General features: G+C 40.3%; 1 protein-coding gene across 8 annotated transcripts in view; it reads right to left on the bottom strand.

Annotated features, from left to right (window-relative positions):
• plppr1 (phospholipid phosphatase related 1) overlaps positions 1-14,402 on the bottom strand; it is a 131,946-nt gene that overhangs the window by 26,243 nt on the left and 91,301 nt on the right. The window lies entirely within an intron of this gene.

The raw sequence follows: 14,402 nt of genomic DNA, 5'->3' as shown, positions 1-14,402 counted from the left end.
TTCAGATCCCAGGTGTTAAAAAAAGTAGATTTCATCCAACGAATTGTATCTGAGTTGATTCCTGAACGTCGCTGTACTTGGTTACGATGTGTCTAACAGGTTTTAATACAAAACCACCACCTAAATCCTCTAAAATCCCATCTCTTTCCTTCTCTCTCTCTCTCTGTTTTTCCTCTGTCTCATGCTAACTCTGGTCGTGTACATACAGCCCCCTCCACCACCACCACTACTGGCACCACCATCACTTACCACCTCCCTTCCTCCCTCACCCCCACATCCTTTTATCCCACTATCATCTTTTGTCTCTGGCCTCCTTTCGCCGTCTTTCTCTGCAGGCAATTTTTTTTTCATACATATAAATATATATAAATATAGAATCTTTCGTCAGTGATAATGAACCAACACAGAAATAGAAATTGCACCAAGCTGCACCGCAAGGCTTTTTAAAGCTGTTTACGAAAAAGCAGCCGCATTTGTGTCACTCACCCACTAATGTCCCAATAACACTGTCAATTTAGAAAATCGTCTGGGGTTAAATATCAAAGGAAAGCGATGACACATTTTCATTCTTTGACGCGATCAAAAATGAACAACAACGTCACGGGAAGCGGAAGGAATAGTGCATCAAAATCAGTCGAACAATGACAAAATACTATACTAAATGAAAAGAGTTGTTTAGTAAATCGGTAAATCAGTGGCACTGGTCTGCGCCTCACCTATGACTACAAATAAGCAAGTAAGAAGATGTTTTATTGATCAGAAGAAGAACTGATAAAGTAACAGAACATTACACAGACTGGCAAAAACTTTGTGTTGGTTCAAAACCTTCCAAATGTTTAAAGTTACGCAGAGAAAGTTTTGTGGGTTTTTTTTATTTTAAGTATTGGTATTATGATTGGTTCATATAAAACAGGAAAATGCTTGTAATTCTGCCATCCAACACTTGGTGTCGCTAAGTGACCACAGAGTCAGTAATCCTTCACACAGTTCTGCAATTCTACACTATAGCGTCACAGTAATCACAGTCTTTATGTTTGCAGGACATTTTAGAAGGCATAGTTATCATTAAAAAGGTCAGTCTGACCCAAAGTTAAACATATATTTAGTCACCTCTGGTAGAAATGTCTGCCTTCTCTTACAGATAATGGAACTAGGTGGTCCCGACTTCTGTGAAACAGTTTTTCATATGCAATTTGAGTACCAGGCGAATGGCATGTTGTTTCACTACATTCAAGGGAAGACAGACATTTCTATAGCAGATATCTTGAAAATAGGCAAGACAAAAACATTTATATTTGATTTGGGGTTGAACAGTTCCTTTAATTATCAATCATCTCTCCAAAACGTTGCAACAATGTTCAGCTTGGTGTTAGGGTTTATTATCTCGTTGATGAGACAATACAGCATCACTGACACTGACAGCTTAAGAAAGAGAAAAGTTTCTATGAAAGCTGGCTGCCTCATTATAGAGTCATCCTTTTGTTTGTGCTAAAGGCTACATTTCCCATAAATATCTGTTAAGCAGTTCAACAGCCAATCACCTGTTTAACCGCTGGTTAACAAGTCTTTACTCAGCCAACCACATGGCATAAAATTAATCTAACTCTCAAGATGATCTGCTGAAGCTCAAACTGAGCACCACAATGGCGAAGAAAGGTGACTTAAGTGACTTTGAACATGGCATGGGTGTTGGTGCTAAGTGGGCTGGTTTGAGTATTTTGGAAATTGTTGGCGCCAGAGGTCAGAGGTCAGAGTGCTTTAAGCTGATAAGAAGGCAACAGTAAGTTAAATATACACTTGTTAGTGTATATTGTTAGAACATATGTAGAAGAGCATGGCTGAATGCTACAGCAGCAGCAGACTTACACAGTTGCCACTCAATTTTTCCTAAAAACAGGAGACCAAGGCTACAAGTCACACGGGCTCTGGAAAAATGGACAACAGGAGAATGGACCACTGTTGTCTGGACTGATGAGCCAAAGCTCAAATCATCTCAGGTTAGTTTAGTGAACATAGCAGTAGGGCTGCACGATTAATCGTTAGAAAAATCGCGATCTCGATTCATACTTATGTGCGATCTCATTTCCAAATGACAATGATTTAAAAAAAAAAAAAAAAAAAAAGACGACGACGACTGTACCGCATTTTGATCCGGGACGTAATCTGCATGAAAACAAGCGCTCACTCTTCCTGCTCAACAAATGACAAGGGCGGAGCCTTATACCACGTGATACAGAAGCTGGCTGCTAAAATTAGCAGGGAAAAAACAACGGAGAGCACGTCAGGGATGACAAGAAAGTGACAGGAGAAAATCTGTCCCGGTCAACCACCCAAACATCAATAACGTGAACCTTATACAGCGCTTCCCTATACCCATCGAACTCCCGCAGGCACAAAGAAATTACGGAGGCTACACAGTGCCGTCCCGCAACTATTTTTCTATTGTTGCACTACCTGCTCTATACACGCAGTGTCGAGCAACGGTGGAGACGGAATTTCAAGCAGTACAACATTTTGCGGCAACAACAAAACGTGAGACATTTGTTGTTTTTATGTTTATTTATTGTTTTTATGTTCAGTCTCAACTGTTACGAAGTTGATGTGCAGTTAATAAGTGCAATAAATATTTATACTGGAAAAGAAAATCGTGAGAGAATCGTGATCTCAATTCTAAGCCAAAAAATCGTGATTCTCATTTTATGCAAAATCGTGCAGCCCTACATAGCAGTGTACTCAAATGACCTCCATAGTCTTCAGATCCCAATCTGATAAAGCACCTTTCAGATGTTGTGGAACGGGAGACTGACAAACGTGCAGCCCTCAAATCTGCAGCAACTGTGTGATGTTATCACGTCAATGAGGACCGAAACCTGTGAGGAATGTTTCCAGCACCTTATGGAATCTATTCCATGAAGAATGGTAGGTACCCAGTACTGGAGTAAAGTGAGAGATTGCAATGTTTGCACACCTTTTCTGTGTCCTGAGTTTAAAAATAAATTACTATATACAACTGCTGCTTTACAGAAATTCAACAGTATGTCCTTTTCAATTAAATAATTTCATCAAAAGTGATCATTTTTCCAATAGAAAGCACATGACATATATATGTATTATATGAACTATAATACATTAGTGTGTGAACCAGACTGGACAATCTTGCCTGCAGGATCCAGACAGCGAAGGCAAGAAAGCCGCTGTGTCGACAATGTTGGCACGGGCAGTCATGTGACAGATGGCTCTGTGAAGACGTCCAGGTGAGCGCACCTGTGCGTTTATGTGCACTTTGTCTGTTTTAAGCCTACTCTCTGAATAACACCAAGCTAGTTTATATTATTTTTTTGCCCTCTGCTGTTGTTACCAGGATACCCTGCTGTGGAGAACATTTTTGTGCAGCTCACACACAATCTCATCTACTGCTACGGTGAACCATAACACTCTGATGCGCACCATATGTAGCCTTGTCACAGGTCATACCTCATAACTAACAATAACAAGCAAAACAGAGCCGCTCACATCAGAAGCAGAAATCCTCCATCTTAAAGCTGCTCGAGAGCATCCAAATTACAGACACGGATACTGGATCCATTTCATGATTTTATGATGTTCAGCAAACAAGCTCCAGCAGGGTAATCGGCTAAAACATTATTCAGGTCTCCTCTGAAAATATGTAAATTCCTCAGCTCGCAGAAATGCCATGTAATACCCTGTGGGATCACGTACCGAAGAATGTCAGGTATACGGGACACTGCATATAAACAGGCTTGGACAGATTAATTGGAGGGATGCTATTTATTTATTACTGTTACCATGATTTCATTCAGTGTGACCTTCTACTTATTTGCATTTACTTAAAACAGGCTTAAGTTTGCCTGAAGCTTAGTCACAACCACATTTGTATTTGCTCGCCATAAAAAAAAAAAAAGAATTACACTTGTTGGAACAAATAATTAAGCAGCATTTTACATCTTTACAAAGCACACCTATTTCCTCTTTACCCCACATTATTCTTCTATCGCTCCAAACTATAAATCATAGAGGGTCATAAACAATCAATAAGCCATTACAAACGTCAAGAGTCATCACGTTGTTTCAAATCTTTAAAACTGTCCAAAAGAAACATGTAATTTCAGCTTCTTCAGTCTGACTCCACTCTCTCAGCAATCTACAGGGAGTGCAGAATTGTTAGGCAAGTTGTATTTTTGAGGAATAATTTTATTATTGAACAACAACAATGTTCTCAATGAACCCAAAAAACTCATTAATATCAAAGCTGAATGTTTTTGGAAGTAGTTTTTAGTTTGTTTTTAGTTTTAGCTATTTTAGGGGGATATCTGTGTGTGCAGGTGACTATTACTGTGCATAATTATTAGGCAACTTAACAAAAAACAAATATATACCCATTTCAATTATTTATTTTTACCAGTGAAACCAATATAACATCTCCACATTCACAAATATACATTTCTGACATTCAAAAACAAAAACAAATCAGCGACCAATATAGCCACCTTTCTTTGCAAGGACACTCAAAAGCCTGCCATCCATGGATTCTGTCAGTGTTTTGATCTGTTCACCATCAACATTGCGTGCAGCAGCAACCACAGCCTCCCAGACACTGTTCAGAGAGGTGTACTGTTTTCCCTCCTTGTAAATCTCACATTTGATGATGGACCACAGGTTCTCAATGGGGTTCAGATCAGGTGAACAAGGAGGCCATGTCATTAGTTTTTCTTCTTTTATACCCTTTCTTACCAGCCACGCTGTGGAGTACTTGGACGCGTGTGATGGAGCATTGTCCTGCATGAAAATCATGTTTTTCTTGAATGATGCAGACTTCTTCCTGTACCACTGCTTGAAGAAGGTGTCTTCCAGAAACTGGCAGTGTCACGGCGGGGTGCACCGATGTGAATGGAAACAGGACCCAAAAGCAGATGATGACGAGTAGTGTAAGTTTGAACAGAAAAGTGATCCTTTATTAGATGACGGCAGGAGTAAACCAGGAAACCAAAGTAAACTGACAAGACACTAAAAAACAAAATACTAAACGGTACTGAGACCAAAACCTAAGCTATGACTGTGGTGGAAAATAACAAGCAAAGACCATGACTAAGACTAATAATACATAACAGACAAAAACCGTAACTAAGACTGAGGTCAAATAAACAGACGAACCGATAAAGGCAAGCAGAAAACAAAAGGCTTAAATACAGACATGAGGTGATCAGGGGAAATGGCGACACATGGGGGGAAACAGCTGACAAACATAACCCTAATGACAGGACCAAGAGAGAATGAAACTAAATACAATGACCAAAGAACACACGACACTGTCAAAATAAAACAGGAAACACTGAAAACTAAACATGACAACACAATAAGACAGACCTAATACGTGATGAATGAATACAAAACCCCAAACATAAAAAACCCAAGAACAATAACCAATAACTGCCCAAACTAAAGGCAAAATAGGAAATAACACAAAAACTAATAACATATCAAAAAATGAGAAATATACAAAGAGAACTCCGAGTGCTGGGTCAGAGACCCAGCCTGTGACAGGCAGTAGGACTGGGAGTTGAGCTTGACTCCATCCTCAACCCGAAAAGGCCCCACAAGCTCATCTTTGATGATACCAGCCCAAACCAGTACTCCACCTCCACCTTGCTGGCGTCTGAGTCGGACTGGAGCTCTCTGCCCTTTACCAATCCAGCCACGGGCCCATCCATCTGGCCCATCAAGACTCACTCTCATTTCATCAGTCCATAAAACCTTAGAAAAATCAGTCTTGAGATATTTCTTGGCCCAGTCTTGACGTTTCAGCTTGTGTGTCTTGTTCAGTGGTGGTCGTCTTTCAGCCTTTCTTACCTTGGCCATGTCTCTGAGTATTGCACACCTTGTGCTTTTGGGCACTCCAGTGATGTTGCAGCTCTGAAATATGGCCAAACTGGTGGCAAGTGGCATCTTGGCAGCTGCACGCTTGACTTTTCTCAGTTCATGGGCAGTTATTTTGCACCTTGGTTTTTCCACACGCTTCTTGCGACCCTGTTGACTATTTTGAATGAAACGCTTGATTGTTCGATGATCACGCTTCAGAAGCTTTGCAATTTTGAGACTGCTGCATCCCTCTGCAAGATATCTCACTATTTTTGACTTTTCTGAGCCTGTCAAGTCCTTCTTTTGACCCATTTTGCCAAAGGAAAGGACGTTGCCTAATAATTATGCACACCTGATATAGGGTGTTGATGTCATTAGACCACACCCCTTCTCATTACAGAGATGCACATCACCTAATATGCTTAATTGGTAGTAGGCTTTCGAGCCTATACAGCTTGGAGTAAGACAACATGCATGAAGAGGATGATGTGGACAAAATACTCATTTGCCTAATAATTCTGCACTCCCTGTATAGTAGAGCCTGCACGGTTGTGAGTCACACCTATAATTACCTTTTGATGTTTAAGTGTACCAAATCTCACTCACCTGAAAAGAAAATTGTGGTGCAGTCTAGTTCCTGGAGGCCGCTCTCCACTTTTGTGACTTTCATAAGCTGGTTTTTCTGTGACACTTCCCCACCTGGTCAAAAGTCCATCTCTCTGCATAAAGCATTAACTTGTGGCTGCATTATATTCACTCCAGAGCCAGCGTCATACTGCATTAGCTATGTGGAGGAGACACTGACAGAAGTCTGGCTGTAATAAAATGGTTATACAAAGTTAACGGCAGCTTTCTATTATCCTTCTCCACTGGAGTGTAAAATTCACCTATTTTAGCACTGAGGTGTCAGGGAAGGCTTTTTATTTATGTTTTTTGGTGAAGCTCTATTCTTAATGTGGTGTTTCTCAAAGCGTTTGGCTCTTGGTCGAAATAACTTGCCCATAAAATATGTAAATCTGCTTTATAAACATCATAACCTCTTTAATCGATATTTTCATATGAGTCTAGTATCTACATCTAATGTGAAAGGGACAGGGCATTGTGATAAACACAAACAGAGCCATCACCTTCACTTTACCGTTTTGATTCAGTCTCTCTTTGTTATGCATTTTTAATTACATCCTACAAAGTCAGTTTGATCATAATAGCCATCCAAAATTAATTAAATCTTTCCTCCCAAAGGATTTTTTTTATCTGCTCTCCCTTCACTCCAAAATCTTTTTACTGTCAGTACCACTGCTCATCTTCTCCCTCACATCATGAAAACAACCAGGAAAATGTTATATAAATCCAACACAAAGTCCTAGATTTTCATTTCACTGTCATGTTGTGTTAGTAGACTGGAAAAAAAGACTGACAGAAATGGGCATCTAAGCCCGACTTGCCAGGCTTTAGACCGTGATATTACACTTCTGTTGTCAGACTTGTCTGTAAGTTACATAGAAGACAGCTACTGTTTTCTGGTTGTTTTGTTTTTTCTACAAACAGGCTTCCAAGTTGGCTACTTAAAGTATAAATGAAAATGGGCATGCAGTTATTTTCAAATGGTTTTATGCCTTTATTTAATTCTTAATAGTGCAAAGACATATCGGTGATTTTTGGAAAAATGCAGGTTCATCTACTGTACTTTGGTCAGCAACACCTTTCAAAAAAGTTGAGTCAGCAGCATGTTTACGACTGTGTTTCATTAACTTATTTCCCAACAGTCCATAAGTGTTTGATCTATTTCTCACATTTCATCCCCATCTTAACTGAAAGCCTTAGCCTCTCTGGGGCACCTGTTTTATACCTCATCATGTTACTAATTAACCTCATTGGCTGAGAAACGCTCTGCCAAACGTCTGCGTTATATAACTTTAAAAACTAAAAAAAAGATCAGTCATAACAGAGTCAAATTTTGATTCAGGTCCATTCATGTGTTAGGCAGAGTGTCTTTGCCACGTGGAGTTTCAAGACATATGATTAAATCTTTGTGCAGGGGGTGTAACAATTGCTCCTGCTCAATTTCAGCAAACAGTACTGCGCTAAAGTCTTGATCCAACTCTCACTTCTTTCTATTTTTCTTCAAAGGAGTCAGATTTTTTCACTTCAGACCTTATACACAACCATTTTCAGAGAAGTGTTTTTGTGTATTAACCCACTTAATACTAACCTATGAATTTTCCTGAATTTTATGAATCATTCCAAGCCACCTGACTCAATGGATGAACCAGTGTTTTATCTGCACTACAGTGAGAACTTAGCAAAGAAGGAATTTTAAATTGTATCTTTAGGCACTAGCAGTCTGTCGCAAAAACACACCATTTCTTTCTTTAGTTGACTCTGTGAAAAATGCTAAAGATAACACAATTTGACAGGCATGAAATTGTATTTTTGCACCAACAAGGGGATTCCCAAAGTGCTATTAGCTGAAAACTTTGCATATCATACTTAAATATGCCGTGTGTCTTCAAAGAATCTGAGGAAATTGGACAAGCAGAGGAAAAAAGAATTGACAGGCCAAAAATTATATACAATGGATTAAAAATGTTTAAAAAGTCATATCCTTCAGGCAAAAAAATCCAAGAAATAGAAATGCTTCTGGTCTAAGGAGCTTGGAAAGAAAAGTGTCTGGACTTCTTTGAGTTGTTTGAAGACGTTTCACCTCTCATCCGAGAAGCTTCTTCAGTTCTAAGGGTCCATTTGGTGGAGAGTCCCAGATTTAAACCCAGTGGGAGTTTCCCCCCAAAGAGGGACAAAGGACCCCCTGATGATCCTCTACCTAATTACATGAGCCAAGGTGTGAAAGCAGGTGTGGGTCACAATCAGCCAGGGTTTCAGGTGAGCTCATTGTGAAACCTGGCCCCACCCTATCATGTGACTTCCTGAGATCAGATGGCCCAGGATGTAAATGAGCATTAAGGCGTCTGGGAAGGGATCTCAAAACTGGATTATAGATGGCAGACAGTTGGTGTCGTAAACCCCCGCCTCTGTTCAAAGATGGTTACGCACAGTGGACCTAAACACAAACTGAACAATGTGGTGTATGCTGTACAGTGTAGCGAGGAATGCCCAGACCTCTATATCAGAGAGACCAAACAGCCACTTCACAAGCGCATGGCACAACATAGAAGAGCCACCTCCACAGGACAAGACTCAGCTGTCCATCTGCATCTAAAGGACAAAGGTCACTCTTTCGAGGATGCCAATGTTCACATTTTGGAAAGAGAGGACAGATGGTTTAAAAGAGGAGTGAAAGAAGCCATCTATGTCCACTGTGAGCGACCATCTTTGAACAGAGGCGGTGGTTTACGACACCAACTGTCTGCCATCTATAATCCAGTTTTGAGATCCCTTCCCAGACGCCTTAACACCCATTTACACCCTGGGCCATCTGACCTCAGGAAATCTAATGATAAGGTGGGGCCAGGTTTCACCATGAGCTCACCCGAAACCCTAGCTGATTAGGACCCACACCCGCTTTCACACCTTGGCTCATGTAATTAGGTAGAGGATCATCAGGGGGTCCTTTGTCCCTCTTTGGGGGGAAACTCCCACTGGGTTTAAATCTGGGACTCCCCACCATTTGACCCTTAGAACTGAAGAAGCTTCTCGGATGAGAGGTGAAACGTCTTCAAGCAACTTAAAGAAGTCCAGACGCTTTTCTTTGCAAGCTCCTTAAACTATGATGACCTGGATGACTGAGAACCTTCACAGACAGAAATGCTTGTGGTTCTTCAGTTGATTCATCTACTGTTTACTAAAGCCTCACCATAAATGGTCTCAGTTGAAGGGTTGCTGTCAAGAAGCTATTCTTAAGAAAGCAAAAGAGGAGAAAAAGACTGAGGTATGACGAAATATATAAGAATTAGACTTAAAATCAAAGGCATCAGGTCATATAGTGCGATGATTAGGTCTAATTTCAGCCAGTGGTGCTCAGGAACTTTTCAAGATGTTATTAAGAATGTTAAACTAAAAATTGAAGCATTGTGCAATGAGCTTGACAGAGAACGGAACAAAGAGGCAGCGGACATCCAAAGAACAGCTTTGAAGGTCCTTCAAGAAGAAAGCTAGCCTAAGAGAGTCCAGGCTGTGTTAGAGAATAAAGACGGTCAAACCACATAATGCTTTTTAAACTCATTAGAATTCACTCTTCATTTTACAGCAACTTTACAGCTGAACTGGGTTTAGAGTATGAAGTGCATTTCAGCTGTTTTTGTACAAAAAAAAATATCACCTCGGGCACATTGAGTACACCTGGGCCATTTTCAGTTGTTTTGTTAGTTTAACAGTTTTTAGAAACAACTAATAATATTCATACTCTAAACCTAAAACCATTAGAGCCACTTATTTTAATGAACATTTCAGACAGACAGCTGTTTGCCTTCACTGCTCGTGAGACATAACAGCACACACATATTCACATTAGCTTCATTTTCCAGTACAAATTACGTCAAACACTGGAATTCAGTTCACACAATATCTGACTTCTTCTGAGCTAAATAACAAAGCCGCTCCCTGCAGTAATGACTGCACGTTGGGAAGTTTGCTGTCTAAATTGTGTATACCTAACTAGAAGCTTTAATTAAAGCTTCTAGGAGATAAGGAAAACAAAGAAGATAAAAGAAAGACATTTTCTCAAGAGATTGGTTTACTTCCAAATAGTCTGGCAACCTGTGCTGCTTTAGCAGGCTGCTAACAGTAAGTGCATCCAGCTTTTTCTTCAACCATGCAAAACCTGAAAAAGCTAGATAGCTGTAGCTAGATTAATGAGAGCCCACAGCTCTATACATTACATAATCCCATGCAGGTACAGGATATATCGGTCCTCTCTTCGCTCTTCCCAGCTTGTCTCCACAGCTCAGCCTTTAATTAATTTCTCATAACTTTTCACTTTTTCCTTCTACTTCCTTCCCCCTTTTTTGCTTGTTTCATCTTATCCATTTCCTCCTCCCTCATGCCCCATCTTTTTCTTTTTTTTGCAACCCCTTTCATCTCCCATTTTTCCTCCGCACACTCAGAGAGACAAATGGCAGCAACAAATGAACATCCTGACGTCAAGTAACAGATGAAATAAAGGCAACAAGTTACACGAATAAATAAACAAATCACCACAAATAAACATCCTCCCTGTCAGACTGCCTCTGGCAGTGAACTACATGGCCCAGCTGCTCCAATCAGGCCCCTCCGTCTTGATCACGTGACGGCAGTGTTCCTCTGCCTTGCTGTGTTCGTGACAGGCAGGGTGAGTAAGAGAAGGAAAGGAGGGAGAGAAGAAACAAAAGGAGCAGGAAAAAGGAGCGAGACAAACCAAGATGTAGTGATTTAAATGATGGGAAACTGGGTGAAGGGGAGAAAGAGCTCCTATGGCACCACGCGAAATAGGAAGAGAAGAGAGAAGAGATTGAGGGAGGAAGCAAGTACAGCCGAGGAAGGAGGGGCAGGAGAGAAATGAGGCTGCGAGGATGTGACGAAGACATCAAAGAGGGGAAGAAAGAGAAATCGAGGATGAGCAGAATGAAACAGGGAGATAGATAGCATGCCTTTGACAAGTGTCGCTGAAGAAAAAAGGGGGAGTAAGTGAAAACAGGGTAATGAAAATTAGAGAAGAAGCTTGCTACTCATCAGGGTATTACAGTGTCTCTCTTAGGAGCACTCTGCCAATGACTTTTTAAGCTTAGATTGTGATGCAAAAGCCAATAAACCAAATGATGAATCTGAAAGCAAAATCTTCCCATTTATTGGGCACTGACACATAGAGACAAGATGATGAATAAGAATGTAGTAAAGCCCAGTTTGAAAAATGCAAAATATGCCCTTATAGAAGCTCTAACTGATGACTACAACTACATTTGAAATACCATTTAAAGACTCAATATATAGCTGCACCTCATCGCTTTAGCCTTGCAGTTCTATAAAGCCGACTGCTTTGAGAGAGACATATAATAAAAAAAGGTCAATATCGAAGCGTGAGAGGCCAAGTTGAGATTCTCTTCGGAATAAATATGTCAGATAGCCGAACGCTGATAGAGCCCCCCAATATGTAATAAGAACTGTTGGGACCAAGCTAAAGTTGGCGGTGTAGTATTGTATGAGAAATGGGGAGCAAATGCATTTGGAAGCAAAATCTGACCACTGAGCAAATGAAAAAAGTTCAAAATAGGTCACATGATAGCATTTATTAATACTTCGATTCAGGGAAAATTCATTTTAATATTCCGGAAAAATAAATTACAACAAAAATTGGCCAATATTGTGCAAAGAACACGTACACGAAGACGTCGTCATTACTTACAGATGAAGTTTTTTAAAAGTCACTTTGTTCATCATCACACTAGCATTGAAAATTTAGCCAGTAAAAAGTTAACGTCCATTTGCCACTGGCATTGGTGGATGACACATGTCCATCAATAAGAACTGGCCTAGAGGCCGGTGGGTAACCCTGAAGCATCCTACGGTCACTAAGGAAAATCTACACTCCCCTCTGATCAGCTAATGGTTGCTGGAAGTTGCTGTTGGCAGGTGAAATCAGTTGCAAAGAGGGCGCTGCACCAAAAACCTCCTTGTGAGTCCGTTGGTTGGTCACAGAGTACTATAGTTTGCATGGAAGTTATCAGCTTGTCAGCAAACACTTGCTGTAGCTGTAGTGATACTTGGAAAAAAGTGTGACGCAAACCAGAAACGTTTGCCTTTAAAAAAAAGGGGGGGGGGGGGGGGGGGTTCTTCGGTGCTGCAGCCGACATATTTCGATAGGTGAAACTTTGGAAAACAAACAAAAAAGTCTGAATCTTCGGTGCAAACTATATGCAACAATCTGCTACTTGGTCATAGCAACATGCTAGCGAACAAACTGGGGACTGTCACCAACCTCCAGTAATCACTCAGCATATTTTTGCCTAGTCACCGGTAGTTACCAAGGAGACACCAGCTGACTTTAGTCCTACATGTCTGGGGCTTTAGCAATCTATTTCACAGCAGCTGCCAGCAGCTTCTAGCATCCACCCGAAACCAGATAGGGGAAAAACATGTATTCCCTGGTGGTTGCCAGATGGTCGCTAGGCCTATTGTATATTACCCAAAATGCTCAGGTAATGTATCAAACCCACTGTTAGACTTATTGAATATAAAATCCAGTCTGATGGATAATATTTCCAACATATTGCTGTACTTACATTTAAAACACTGACTTATCAGTACTTACCACCTAGATGTTTAATGTGTCACCAGCTTAATCAGTGGTTACATTAAACCCGCCCCTCGTTATATCTCCTAATGTTTTTTTTGGTTGTTTTTTTTTTTTTAAAGAGGCCATCTCATCATTCCACACAGCGTTCAAGCACTGACACTTCAAAACTCTAAATGAGCAAATAACTACAATGGTGACACATCGTCAAACAGAAGGAACTGTCTAAAAGAGCTTTTTTTAATGATGAGCCACATCTCACATCTAAAAATAATGTGTACCAAGATGATGTTTTACAGCTGCAGTATTTTTGATGTTGTTTTGTTGTTTATAGTTACTGTTTATAGCAATTTTCTCGCATAAAATAAACAGTTTGGCTCAGTGGGAGTGAAAGTGACATAGTAACTGACTACATGTGATCTATGAGGTAAAAACATACAATCACGGCACATCCATGGCCACTGTCTCCTGTTGTTGTTTTCTTTTATTTGTTTTCCATCTAGTATTTTTAGCTCTAGGCTTTTCAAATAATACTGGAGTGAAATTAGACAACACAATCTCATAAGTGACGGTTATGAAACCACATAATATTATAAAGGAAATTATCAGAAGAAGTGCTAGTGAAGTGCTATATTGCAAACAATGTACTGTTTGGACTGAAGCATAGACGTATTTTGGATGAGAGCTGAGAGGCAGGGTACACCCTGGACCTGAGGAATGGCTCCATTTCTCTCTTTCAGATGTAAAATAAAGTATGTTGGATTAATTGGTTTTTGTTTTGTTTGTTTTTTTGTCACTTACTGCACTTTTCTTGAGGAGGCACATGTTCAAAGAGAAACCACGTGATGTCTGTTTCATCACCATTGCAGATGCTGAGAGCATGTGCAGCAGTTCTGATTCTCAGAATGGTTTTCACTCTGGCTGTGGGTGGAAATAAAGTGTTCAGTGACATTTCCTATTGCACATCCTATCAGTGTAGTCTTAAACTCACTACACATGCATGCGAGAGTCACATTTCACTTATCTTGGAGGACACGCCCAGGATCACACTAGCAGGCAGTAACACTAATTAACAGAAGGTAACAGTCCCATTATGGATGAGTGTCAGGAAAAATGAGCGAGACAAAAAGGTTGGGCAAGAAGAAAGCATGAGATAAAGGCAGAAAGAACATGAGTGTATAAACTGATCTGAGACTGTGATGTAGGATATTTCGTCTGAGATGTGTGTCTTTGTGTGAGAGGGAGAACGAGTAAAACACAAAGAGAGATGGAGGAGAATAACACAAAGTGTCCTGAGACATCT

Source organism: Astatotilapia calliptera, chromosome 7 (assembly GCF_900246225.1).
Source record: "Astatotilapia calliptera chromosome 7, fAstCal1.2, whole genome shotgun sequence".
Taxonomy (NCBI): domain Eukaryota; kingdom Metazoa; phylum Chordata; class Actinopteri; order Cichliformes; family Cichlidae; genus Astatotilapia; species Astatotilapia calliptera.
Note: the sequence above shows the minus strand (reverse complement) of the source record. Positions and strands in the feature narration are given on the sequence as shown.